Source organism: Sinocyclocheilus anshuiensis, unplaced genomic scaffold, assembly GCF_001515605.1.
Source record: "Sinocyclocheilus anshuiensis isolate Anshui unplaced genomic scaffold, SAMN03320099.WGS_v1.1 scaffold2152, whole genome shotgun sequence".
In the NCBI taxonomy this organism is placed as follows: domain Eukaryota; kingdom Metazoa; phylum Chordata; class Actinopteri; order Cypriniformes; family Cyprinidae; genus Sinocyclocheilus; species Sinocyclocheilus anshuiensis.
Window position 1 is genome coordinate 169811 of NW_015544253.1, and position 11744 is coordinate 181554.

The 11744-nt window shown below is 34.6% G+C and overlaps 1 pseudogene; it reads right to left on the reverse strand.

The window, feature by feature from the left end:
- Nucleotides 1-2121: 2121 nt before the first annotated feature.
- On the reverse strand, nucleotides 2122-8907 carry LOC107697980 (B box and SPRY domain-containing protein-like; annotated as a pseudogene).
- Nucleotides 8908-11744: the final 2837 nt, after the last annotated feature.

Below are 11744 nucleotides of genomic sequence, written 5' to 3' on the forward strand. Positions count from 1 at the left end.
ACTCAATCCGAGCAGCTGAGTCCTTAGCCATCTTCAAGTATCGGCTAAAAACTCATCTCTTCCATCTTTATTTGACCCTCTAACTCTAGCACTCTCTATTCTAATTCTATTCTTTAAAAAAATCACTTGTCCCTTTTAGACTTGCACTCTATTCATTTGCTGCTTGTTTTCTTGAAAAAAAAAAACTAACACTTGCTTTCTAATCTTTTTGTATTCTATCTGTTTTCTTTTCATTTATTATACAATTAACAAAAGCAAAAACGACCTCTAACACTAGCTTGCTCTATTCTTTTTCTATTCTGTTTTCTTTTTATTTATTATATTATTTAAAAAACCCTTGCTACGTGTTCTGCGTTAAGCTAACTGAGACTTGTTGTAGCATGTGTATATCATTGCTCTTTTGTTGATTTTGATTGCTTCCATTGTCCTCATTTGTAAGTCGCTTTGGATAAAGGCGTCTGCTAAATGACTAAATGTAATGTAAATCGGAAGGTGCCTGCTAAGAGTCAGTTCATTTTTTTTTTTTTTTTTTAAGTGTATAATTTTTTTAAATGTTTAACTTATTTAAAGTCTGAATTACCAAGTGTAATCATTATGTTACATATGCGAACTGTTGTTTCCCAGGAGGCCAAAAACTTGGTTGTGCATTTTTAAAGATTAAGAGAAGTTTTACATCATGATGGTAACACATAACTGTCTTGCTAAAGGCCACAGTTGATGACTCCTGTTGAACAATCATCCTTCCAGCCCTGAAGGGTTACAGGAGTATTGGAGTTCTTGAGCCTTTATCCCAGCATCTTGAACCAAGGGCAGAAAAATGCCCTGCACAAGTGGCCAGTGCATTACAGGGCTTTCTAAACTGATTTTTTAAATTATTTTTAATTATTATTATTTGAGGAACATAACAGAATACATTTATAAGATTTTGGCTGTTAAGTTCCAAAACTTTCAACTAAATACCATAAAAGTACTATAAATGTTGCCCATTCAAATCATGCACTATAATCCATATCTTCTGAACATATGCAGGTACTTTTTATGTCATTATTTGATGCAAATTTTCCCTTACATTGTAGCTTTTCAAACTCTTTGCACTTTGGACAAGTTTGGATTCAAACTTGCTCAAACGCTTTTTTTTACTTGTCTTTTTTCTCTCACATATTTTAGTAATAATCATGAATTAGATATCATTTGAAAGCTTAAACACTCAAAATTCTTCCTGTGAAAAATGTTTTGAAATTGGCCTTTGCGTTACCATGGAAATGGTACTTAAATATCTTAGTGAACTCTTCCCCCTTGTAGGTGGTGTCATATTACAAAATATACTACAATATTTTAGTGGTTAGTTTGTGATAGAAATAATATTGCAACAAATTAATAAATTTGTGAAAGGAAAATGCATTAAAAAAATATCAGAGTTTTGGTGTCACCTGTTGGCTATTTTTGGTATAACGCTTAAATAAATCTCAGGAACCTCCATTTTTTTTTATCATCAAATTAATTTAGACATAAAGCTTTGATTTTATAGCACAATATTTAGTACAGTATTTTTCCTTTACAGTAAACTTAAACTTTTATAACTTTTCAAAACTTTTTCTTTTATTTCAGCAGTAATCTGCAAATTGTCTTTTTTTTTTTTTTTTAAGAGACCAACGGGTCTGTATTCAAAAGTGTCCTTGAACAGGAATGACATAAGTAGACTTACTATTTATATTTAGACGTTCTTTAGTACGTTTGTATGTAACACTAATAATAGGTGTTGTGATGCATCACATCACACAAAGGTCAGAACATTGTTGCCATAATGACGATTAACGATAACCATGTGAAAATCTGATAATTAAGAGTTTCATCACGTTCTTACATGTCAATTGCCCCACTGTCCTCAGTGACATCAGAGCCATGATGTCATGTGATCACATGAAAGCTCAACTAGAATATAGTATCAAATATCAATATCAGCTATATCAGTATCAGTTGGGTACGGTCACAGATAAATGCAACTATTTCATATGATGTGCAGATAGTAAATATAAACAGTCAAACAATAATTGGACAAATTTTAACATACAAACATGACATACTTTGAAAGAGATGGAGAATAAAGTTATTTAAATAATTTATAAATATAAAAACATGTCAATGGCATATGCTTGTAGTTCTTTTAAATAAGTTTGATTAAACTTGATTAAATAAATTACTGATTACTGGCAAATTAGCTTCTTTATAACTAAACAATGTGATTGATTTTATCACACTTTCTCTTATTTTTGCATATATTGGTGTTCAATGGCACAGATAATGTAAAACATGTTTAAAAATGATCATTGGTTCAAATGACATTGCATAATGTTACATCCACCATCCCATCAAGTCCTCGGGATCTTCAGAGCCTTCATTAACATTCATCGCGTGTTCAGTGCAGTATAGAGACACTCTGATCAGCCACAGCACAGGTGGCCAGCAGCGGTTCACTGAAAGCATGTCTGACTACATGCAGCACAGACATAGATTCGGGATCATAGAACAGTAGGGTCTGACTGGGCCAGTCCAGAAGCAGTCCCACTCTTTTGAGCTTCTTAGCCACTGTGATACTCACATTACATCCATCGTGACAGAAAGACAAGTCTCCATCATAATGCGAGAGCACCCACGATTTTGTGTTGTAGCCGAGCCGTGCGCCATTGCCGGACCCTTTGCGTTCTATGCTGGAATAGCATAACCCCCACTTTGAAGGCAGCACTCGTGCACACATCAAGTACCCAGCTGTGAGTAGCAGAGGACATGGGAGGGGAGCACAGGGCATTAGGCCAGCTGTCGAAGCGCGCCGGGTCAGAGGGGGGTAACTGACGCTGACGTTTGGGCAGGAAAGTTAAGGTGCGCTGGTCATTGGAGAGGGAGAGAAGAGGACTGACCGTCTGAGCTTCGAAGCGTAGTGCAGTTAATCTATGGGCTAAAGGAAAGAAAGATATTAAAAAGATGTTCAGAGCAAGAAAATTAAAAGTTGAATGTAAGGAATGTAGAATGCCAGTGCTTCAAAATATTATAGTACACTTATAACACTTAATAAATATTAAAGACTCGATTTTACCCATCTGGAAAGCATATGTACACTGCAAAAATTAAATACTGTAAAGTACACTGTACACAGTAAAGATCATTGGTGTACATTTTACAAGAAAAAAATCTGTTTTTCTACTTCAGTATTTCATGTTTAATTCAATGTATTATTTGCCATTTTGGGGTAAAATATACTATCAATTTCTGAGTGAAAATTGTTTTTACACCATTTTTTCCCCAGTTTAAGCAATATGTAAGCAGGTCTGGGAAACCGAAGGGGGCTGAAAGAAGGTGCTAAGGGGTCCACAGAAAAATAGTATGAAAAATGTTTTACTTTTTAGTATATTTATAATATTTAATTAATCAGCAGATGTAACATACTTTCTGGACAAAAATGATGAGATAAATCACAACTACTTTGTTCAACTGACAGCCACAATTTGTGTTTTTCTTTAGGTTTATACATCTAACAAAATTATATTTTAAATTATATTTAATGCATATTTATAATATTTTTATTTTTCCACAATATAAATGGGTATTTATACATGAAAATAAAGGTTTTTGTTTTGTTTGTTTTTTAGAAAGGAAGTCATCATATTTGAGAATCTGTGGCACTGAAATGTTTGAAACCCATGAGTATGGTGATCATGTGATACACTGGATCTGTCTAAAATTAATCTCCGTCTTGTGGAAATGGAATTGTACTTACCAGATGGTCCTAGCAGTAACGCACTGGCCCATAAACCCACCATGAATTTACTGTCACTGCAACCTCTGTTCAAAGTCAGTTTCTCAGTGTCTCTAGGTTCACCAACACCCTCCGCATCCTCTATTCTATAGCAGAGTCATGTACACAATCAATTCTCATATCTCATTTTATGTATTTATGTGAGCAGATTATTGCATTTATTGTGAATAACTGAGTAACTGAAATTACCTGTCATTTATTTCCTCATTAGAGCTCTGAAAAAATAAAGAAAAAATACAACAGTCGAATATCACACATTATTATTTATTAATTGATTAACATCTAAACATATTAGTTATCAGAAACTGACTGAAAAACAATTAAACTGATTCATAAGTGTAGAGTACTTTGCTAATAATTTTAAGTATTATTTTGGGTAATTTGTAATTTACTCAGTAAAGTACTATTGAAACTAAATACTTAAAGATGGTTTATTCTATTTATTACTGTAGTTTAATGTCAGTTAGCTGTTGATATATTTGAAGTGTGTCCTACAACCTTATGCTGTCAAAACAAGTTACTTTTAATTTGATTGATTTATCTTCCTAAATGAGTTTGAAAATTTGAGCACTGGGAAAACTGAGATTAAACAGGGTCCCCTCCCCACACACACACACAAAGTTTGCATACTACGTCAATGAGATCACCTCTTCTAATTTTATCAAGTAATGTCCAGGTCATATTTCATCCCAAAAACAAATGGGGGAAAAATGCATTAAGTAAATATAAAGTATTGAAAATATGATCAGTTTGATAGTTGATTTTGCATATGCCAAGAAAAAACTAATTAATAACTGCAAATATTTATGTAACTTACAGTGGTTAAGTTGTGAATTGAATTCCACATGTAATCAAAGATCATATACACTATAATGTTTGAATACATAAAGAGAAGGAATCACATCTTGCCCAAAATCCTCATTGCTGTAATGCAAAAAAAACAACAACATAAACAATCTACTCATAAATATTATGTTACTTTCTAATTCTTTAATATGACAAATTCTTTGACTCGTAATTGAGCAGAATGTGTAAAGTGTTGACAAAGTATCCATACTTTATATTTGTTAAATTGCACAAATCATCTGTATTTTTTACACCCCTGGCTTCTTCATTCACTCACCACAATCATGGTATCTGTCGAGTTTGTGAGTGTGTGCACCAGGCTGGTGCGTGTGTGTGTGAGTTTCTCCAGAGTGTGAGTCCAGTGTGCTCTCTGAGTGAGGAGGCACTGCTCCACACGCTCTTCCTCTCTCTGTATGGCCTCTAGGAGACGCTGCTCCTCCTCCTCAAGAGCCTCACGCACCACGTTTACCTGAGCCAACACATGTTCTCTTGCAATGTTTGCATCTATCAATTAAACAGCACAAGAGGCAATTACAACAACATACTGTATTACACTGTGATAACTACAGTTTATCTGGACATCAGGGACATAATGTTATAACACCATTAAAAATAATTTAAAATCACACAGAATAAGTTACCATGTCCAAAAAAATGATAATATCACAGTCTAATGTCTAATTATGTAAAAATAACAATAATAATAATAATAATAATAATACAGTGCATTTTGTAAGCATTGGCATATAGCATATAGCTGTCCTGACTAATTAGTGAATTCTTCAGGTACCTGTACAGCTTTCTCTCTAGCTGTAAGCGTACGGTCAATGAATCGTTCGATCCGCAGGGCTTGCAGCTGCATTTTTTCACAGACATCCACACTGTAAAAAGTAATGAGTTGAACTTACTTGGAAAACCTGTGGAAACTGATTGCCTCAAATTTCTCAAACTTGTTTATATGTATAGGTTACCAGAAAACTTGAGTGTTGCCAACTCAATTTGACAAGTTCAGCCAACTTAGAGATTTAAGTTAAGCTTAGTGCACAGAACTCAAACAAAACAGTTCTCTTAACAAGTCTGCTTTGTTCACATTACTAGACAAATGTGTGGAAACAGATTGCCTTAAACCTTTTTTCCTTAAAGGTTTTTTTTTTTTTTTTCCCCTTTCTTTATTAATATCTAATATCTTTATTCTATATCTATCTTATATTGTTTCTGTGTCCTGATTTTTTTCTTGCCAGGTCTCAAGAATTGTCTGCATTACACTAAATAACCAGAATATAACAGACAAAATTACTTACAAAACATGTCTTGTAAAAATCAGTAAGGTCCTCCTTTTCAAGGAAGAGTGGAAGGCCGTGGAGAACTGCTGTTCATTGATGTCAGATGTCTGTAGAATTATTAAAAAAAAACTCATATTTAATATCACTCAAAGCACAAGCATTTAGCATAAAATATAATGAATATCTACTTATTCTGTGCAGGGTTTCACAAAACTGCAAAGTATGATGTTTCATTATGCGCACCTATGTGAATAAGCATATACTATGTGGAAACATGGAATTGGAGAATTGTCATATTCCATAGCTTCCATATTTTAATAAGTTTTTCAGCAGTTGAGCTCTCTTTTCACTCAATAAACAAGTAGAACTTCCACTGCATGAGTTTAAATCCCCAAAAAAGAGCACATACAATATGAAAAGAAAATGGTTATAATTAGCGCTGGGCATTGACGCACATTTAAAAACAATTTTAAATGAAGTTTCTACTCCAAAGAATTTTCTGAAATATAAACATTTAAACAGTGGTTGTGATAAAAACTTGTTTTCATGTCGCTTTTCTTAAGTAGATTCAATGATTACTTTTTACAGTGCACCAACTGATTCTGTAAAAAAAAAAGAAAGAAGAAACAAAGAGGAAAAATCACATAAGAGACATTAAACTATAGCAGTTTAGTGGTATGTACGTGGCAGGAATGTGAAGGCATGTGGATATGATCTGAAGATGTCTGTTGTTGAAAAAAGGGTATATAAAAGTATTGAGGAAATGTTTCATCACACAGGCAACCCGTTTCAGATCTACAGGTCCTCAATGGTATTCGGAAGCGTACAAATGTCTGAATTTCTGTTTTTCTTTCTTTCTTTCTTTCTTTTGGTTGAAAATGCTATCTTAAAAAATGCTGTCTGGTTTGATATTTTCTTATTTAACTAGTTCAAACTTTTTTTCTGGCCAGCAGTGTATAACAAGAGAGTCCAGTGTTGATTTGAGCTATGCAGGTATTTTTTAATTGCAAACAAGAAACAGCACTGCATTGAAATGTAAATTCTAAAATACATTTGTACTATTATTTATGAGTTTAACAAATTGTACAGTATGGGAAATCTGCAGCAAAGACTTCAAAGTGTTAGGAAATCAATTCTTGTGAATAAAAAATGTAAATGCAAAACAAATAATAATAATACTGTGGCGTTTCGCTACTAATGAACCAGGCGTTCTCAGTCGCTCTGTAACTTTATTAAAGCACTGAAGGAGGGTTACTGTTATGGCCGTAACCCACGCCGTACACCGAAGGAAACAGAAGGAAAACAAGAAAGAAAAGCACTCGCTGCTCTGTGCTCTCACTCTCCTAATGATTACATACCGCCGCCTGTGGCTGGCTGGACACATTATACGGATGGAAAGCAGCCGCATTCCAAAGAAGGCACTCCAGTGGGTTCCACCTGGAGGACGACGATACAGGGGTCGACCACGATTGACCTGGCGCCGAACCTTCATCAATGACCTCAGTTACCTAAACATCACATGGGAAGAAGCCAACGATCTGGCCCTTGATCGCATTCCCTGGAGAGCTCTCGTCGCCCAATACACTTTTTAGTGTGGGTGGAGAAGAAGAAGAAGAATAGCCTAAATACAGTGATTAAAGTGAAAAAACATTTTCTATTGCTTTTTGTTTTAAAAAAGGTTAAAAAAAATGTCAATAATTATCGATATGGAACTATATGAAACATTATATCGTTGATACATTTTTTTTAGCTACAGTATATCACCCAGCCCCACTCTGAACTCTCTCTAGCCCGTCCTCCACCCGCGCGGGACTATCCCCACTCCTTAAAGTGAACAGAGACTAACAGCTATAACCAGTTATTGCTAAAATGAACATTGCTAAACATCATGACATTAACAAATGTCCTTCACCAGTTATTGCTAGAATAATCATTGCTTAACATCATGACATTAACAAATATCCTTCAACATTTATAGCAACATCACAATACGTTTAATATAGCATGGTTACTGCCAGAAATGTTTAAATCACATTTTGTAAAAGAGAACAGATAAAATGTATCTGATTGCAATGATAAAAAAATAAAATAAAGTTTCTTCACCTCGAGGTGTAACGCTTCTGACATAGGCTAATGAAACTAACCACGCCCTCTCCATATGAGTACAAATTACATGGGCTACACAATACTGCTGAAACTCTCAACTCTTATTCTAACATCACACATTTCTTGTGTAAGGGAATAGCGAACGTGCCAAGTTATTAATTGTTTAGTCAATGTTTTATACATTGAAACCTAATTATTATGTTATTTAACTAATCGTGACTCACCCTTACTACAGTTGCTTGAGTAACCAGCTCTGTCACCTTGTGACCCTGACAAGATCCATCCGACACACATTTCGAGCAGGTCAGTCTTCCTTCTGTACCACAGTAGAACGTACTTCTTGTTCATGTACTGGACACAGTTTCGCTTCTCCTGAAGTCGATAAGGAGTCCGCACCACTGCCTACAGAGTTCTCCAATTTCTCAAATTTGCGCACAGGTTTTGTCGGCGATTTTCCATTTACTGTACCATTGGTGTGTAAAAACAGCCTGCCGCCTTCACATACATTTCCTATTCGGTCTTGATGTTTTGAAGGGTCGTCCAGTTGAGAGTCAGTCTCCAGGTCATTGACATGCAAGGACACGGTTGCCAGTTCACAAAGTCTATATTCCGTACTCATGGTACCGAGAGATAATAATAGGTTTGGTTACTTTTAGCAGAATAAAATACGAAGGGTTTGCCTGGTTTCGCTGATGTACTGTAAAATACCAGTGGCGCAGGTGTATCCAGCTTTAGAGCCCTGCCTACCTGTCGCAGGTGTATAACACGGAAGTGGACTGGTTATTGAGTGCGCAAGTCTGAACTGAAGTTTTTCTGTATTGTTACTCGAGTTAAACTTGGGACTTGACTGTTTTTGCAACATGCTAACCACCTATCTATAGTATCATATTTTAGCAATATGCTAACTTGTCATCTGGTCTTGCATGAGCATGTCTGGTATAGGCTATTGGTTCTGTTAATGTGTAACTCTTCACCAACTCTCCAGGAGTTAATTTGCTACACAGTCATCCAGGGACGTGCACACACATTTTGAGTGGCAGGGGCTCAAGTAGAAAAAAGAGCACTTCTCATATTTATTTAAATTTGTTTCTAAACAAAACATTAAATATATTAGGGGTGTGCGATACTGACAAAAATATATCTCAATATTTTCTGGGATTTTATCGATAACGATAATTAGACGATATTTTGCTGAGTGTGTTATTGTGCTGATATCTTAAGGACTACCATGGACAGTTGACTCCTAAAGTTTTTGATATTCTGCATATTCTGTGTGGTCAGTTCACAGCAGTCATAGAAATTAACCTTTTCCAATAAGTTTAAATTAATTTTTTTTATCTTTTATGGGCATTTTTACCTTTATAAAGCCCTTTTTTCTAAATGTGTGCATCATCTTTTCAGTCAAACTCTTAAATTGAATCAGTCAATTAGAATAAGTAATTTGGGCTGTTACCGAGCAAATTAAATCAGTATTGACAAAATTAATCTTTGCAATGCAGAGGAAACACAGAAGCTGCATCAGAAGTGGCATTTAGATGCATTAACTCACTGTTTAATGCAGAAATTAATGTTTTAACCCTAAGTTACAAATGCATTAATACTGTTTTTATATTTTAAACATAAAACGTTGAACACTGATATTTGAAATAATTTTTTTTTTTAATGAAAAGATACTTTAAATGTTAAATTAAAACCGCCAGTAGGCGGCAGCAAGTCACTGTTAATAAGTGAGTCATTGCGATTTAAATGGTCGATTCATTCAGGGACAAAACAGCTCATGTTGCTCAGAGACACAAATTGGAATTATATTTGTTGGCAAAATAGAGCAAAAACAGTCAATATTGTGTCTAAAACATAAGTGTATGAATATTAAATTCTTGTTTATTGAACTGCTGTATAAAATCAATATCACATTTCTCATGTTGCTTTTTGGTTGAAAAAACGTCAGTCTTCGCGTGATACTGATTAACTATATGAAATGATATAAATATATACATTTCTGCCCCATATCTTGAATTTTGTGATCATTCTAAATGCATTTTAGTAAACTGAATCATGCAGTGAAAGAATGCGCACTGGTCTAAGCTAGACTTATTGCCTTAGCTAAACTTTAGCTAACTTACATGGTAGCTCTCATGAGTCATGGATGTTATGTTAGCAAGACAAATTAAGTATTTTGCCTTTTGTCTTTTGGATAATTAGCTGTAAATTCAAGGCACAGGTAGCTTAGTCTTTTGTTCATGTGCATGTGCCGATCATGTGTGCTACACTGCTGTACTGCGGAGACGCCGAGCATTTCTCAACATCTCCTGACCCGACCTATTTAGATGTTTTTTATTTGTTTGACAGGGAAAGCTGTGAGCAAACAGAAGCACACACACACACACATTAAAAAACACTCCCCAGAAAAAAGGGCACTTTCTCTCGTGGAAGAAAAAGGGCAGGTGCCTAAGCCCCCTTTGATGTCTATGTGTGCACGTGCCTGCAGTCATCATAAAAACAGTTAAAATATATTACTAAAAACCATATTCATTGGACATTTAGAATAATCTAGTATTTCAAATAATAACACGGTACCACGTCATAAAAAAATTCTGTCCAATTCTCATATCCATCATGTCCTATTTTTTTTTAGATCTGTAAACGTTGGCAAGAGATCTTTAATAATTTTTTAAGCATGTGTTTTCTCCACGAATGACAACAAAACAAATATATTTTTATCTTGTTAACTCTTGGTTATGACTTTTAAGCTATAGAACAACAGTAAAAGCGTAAGCAATAAATAATAAAAAACATGAGCCCTTGGTTAGCAAATTATCTATACACATTGCACTATTTGCACTATTTGAAGGGACAACCATTTAGTGGTTCCGAAACATAGTGGAGATTATCAATTGCACTCAGTCAATCCCATAATGCACCCTTAAAGGGGTCATATGATGCGATTTCAATTTTTCCTTTACGGACTGTAAGTACATTTTGTATATTTAAAGAGTTTTTATATTTTATATTTTTTATATTTAAAGCGAGTTTTTTGGGCAGTGTAGAGTAGGGCTTGTTGTTTGTCATTTCTCCGATCTCCGATGCAGACATGGTTTTATGTTTATGCAGCGCGATGCAACGCAACGTGTAAAAAGACAGTATAAGTTAATGTTCTTTTTAGCAACATCATATGACCCCTTTAATATGAGTACACAACTCCATTTCCAAAAAAATGGGACATTTTGTAAAACGAAAAAAACAAAAAAAGAATCTGTGATATGTTAATTCTTTTTAACCTTTATTTAACTGACAAAACTATGAAGAAAAATATTTAAAGTGTTTTCATTTACCAACTTAATTGTATTTTGTAAATATAAACAAATTTTGAAGGCTGGAAAACACTCTAAAACAGTTGGGATGGAAGCAAAATAAAGGTAAAAAGATCGTAGAATATTCAAGTTAAAATGTTTTAAAACATTCCACAATAAGCAGGTAAAAAAGCATCCATCAAAGTCTCAGTCTTTGCAAACAAAGATGGGTCATAGCTTGTGGGTCAAAGATTGTCAAACCATTCAAAAATTTCTTAAGGTCTTTCGACATCTTGTGAAAAGATTCAGGGAATCTGGAAGAATCTCAGGCCATATAGTGACAGGCAGGAAACCTCAGCTAAATGTGCTATGAGCCCTTAGATGGCATCGCATGAAAAACCATCATGC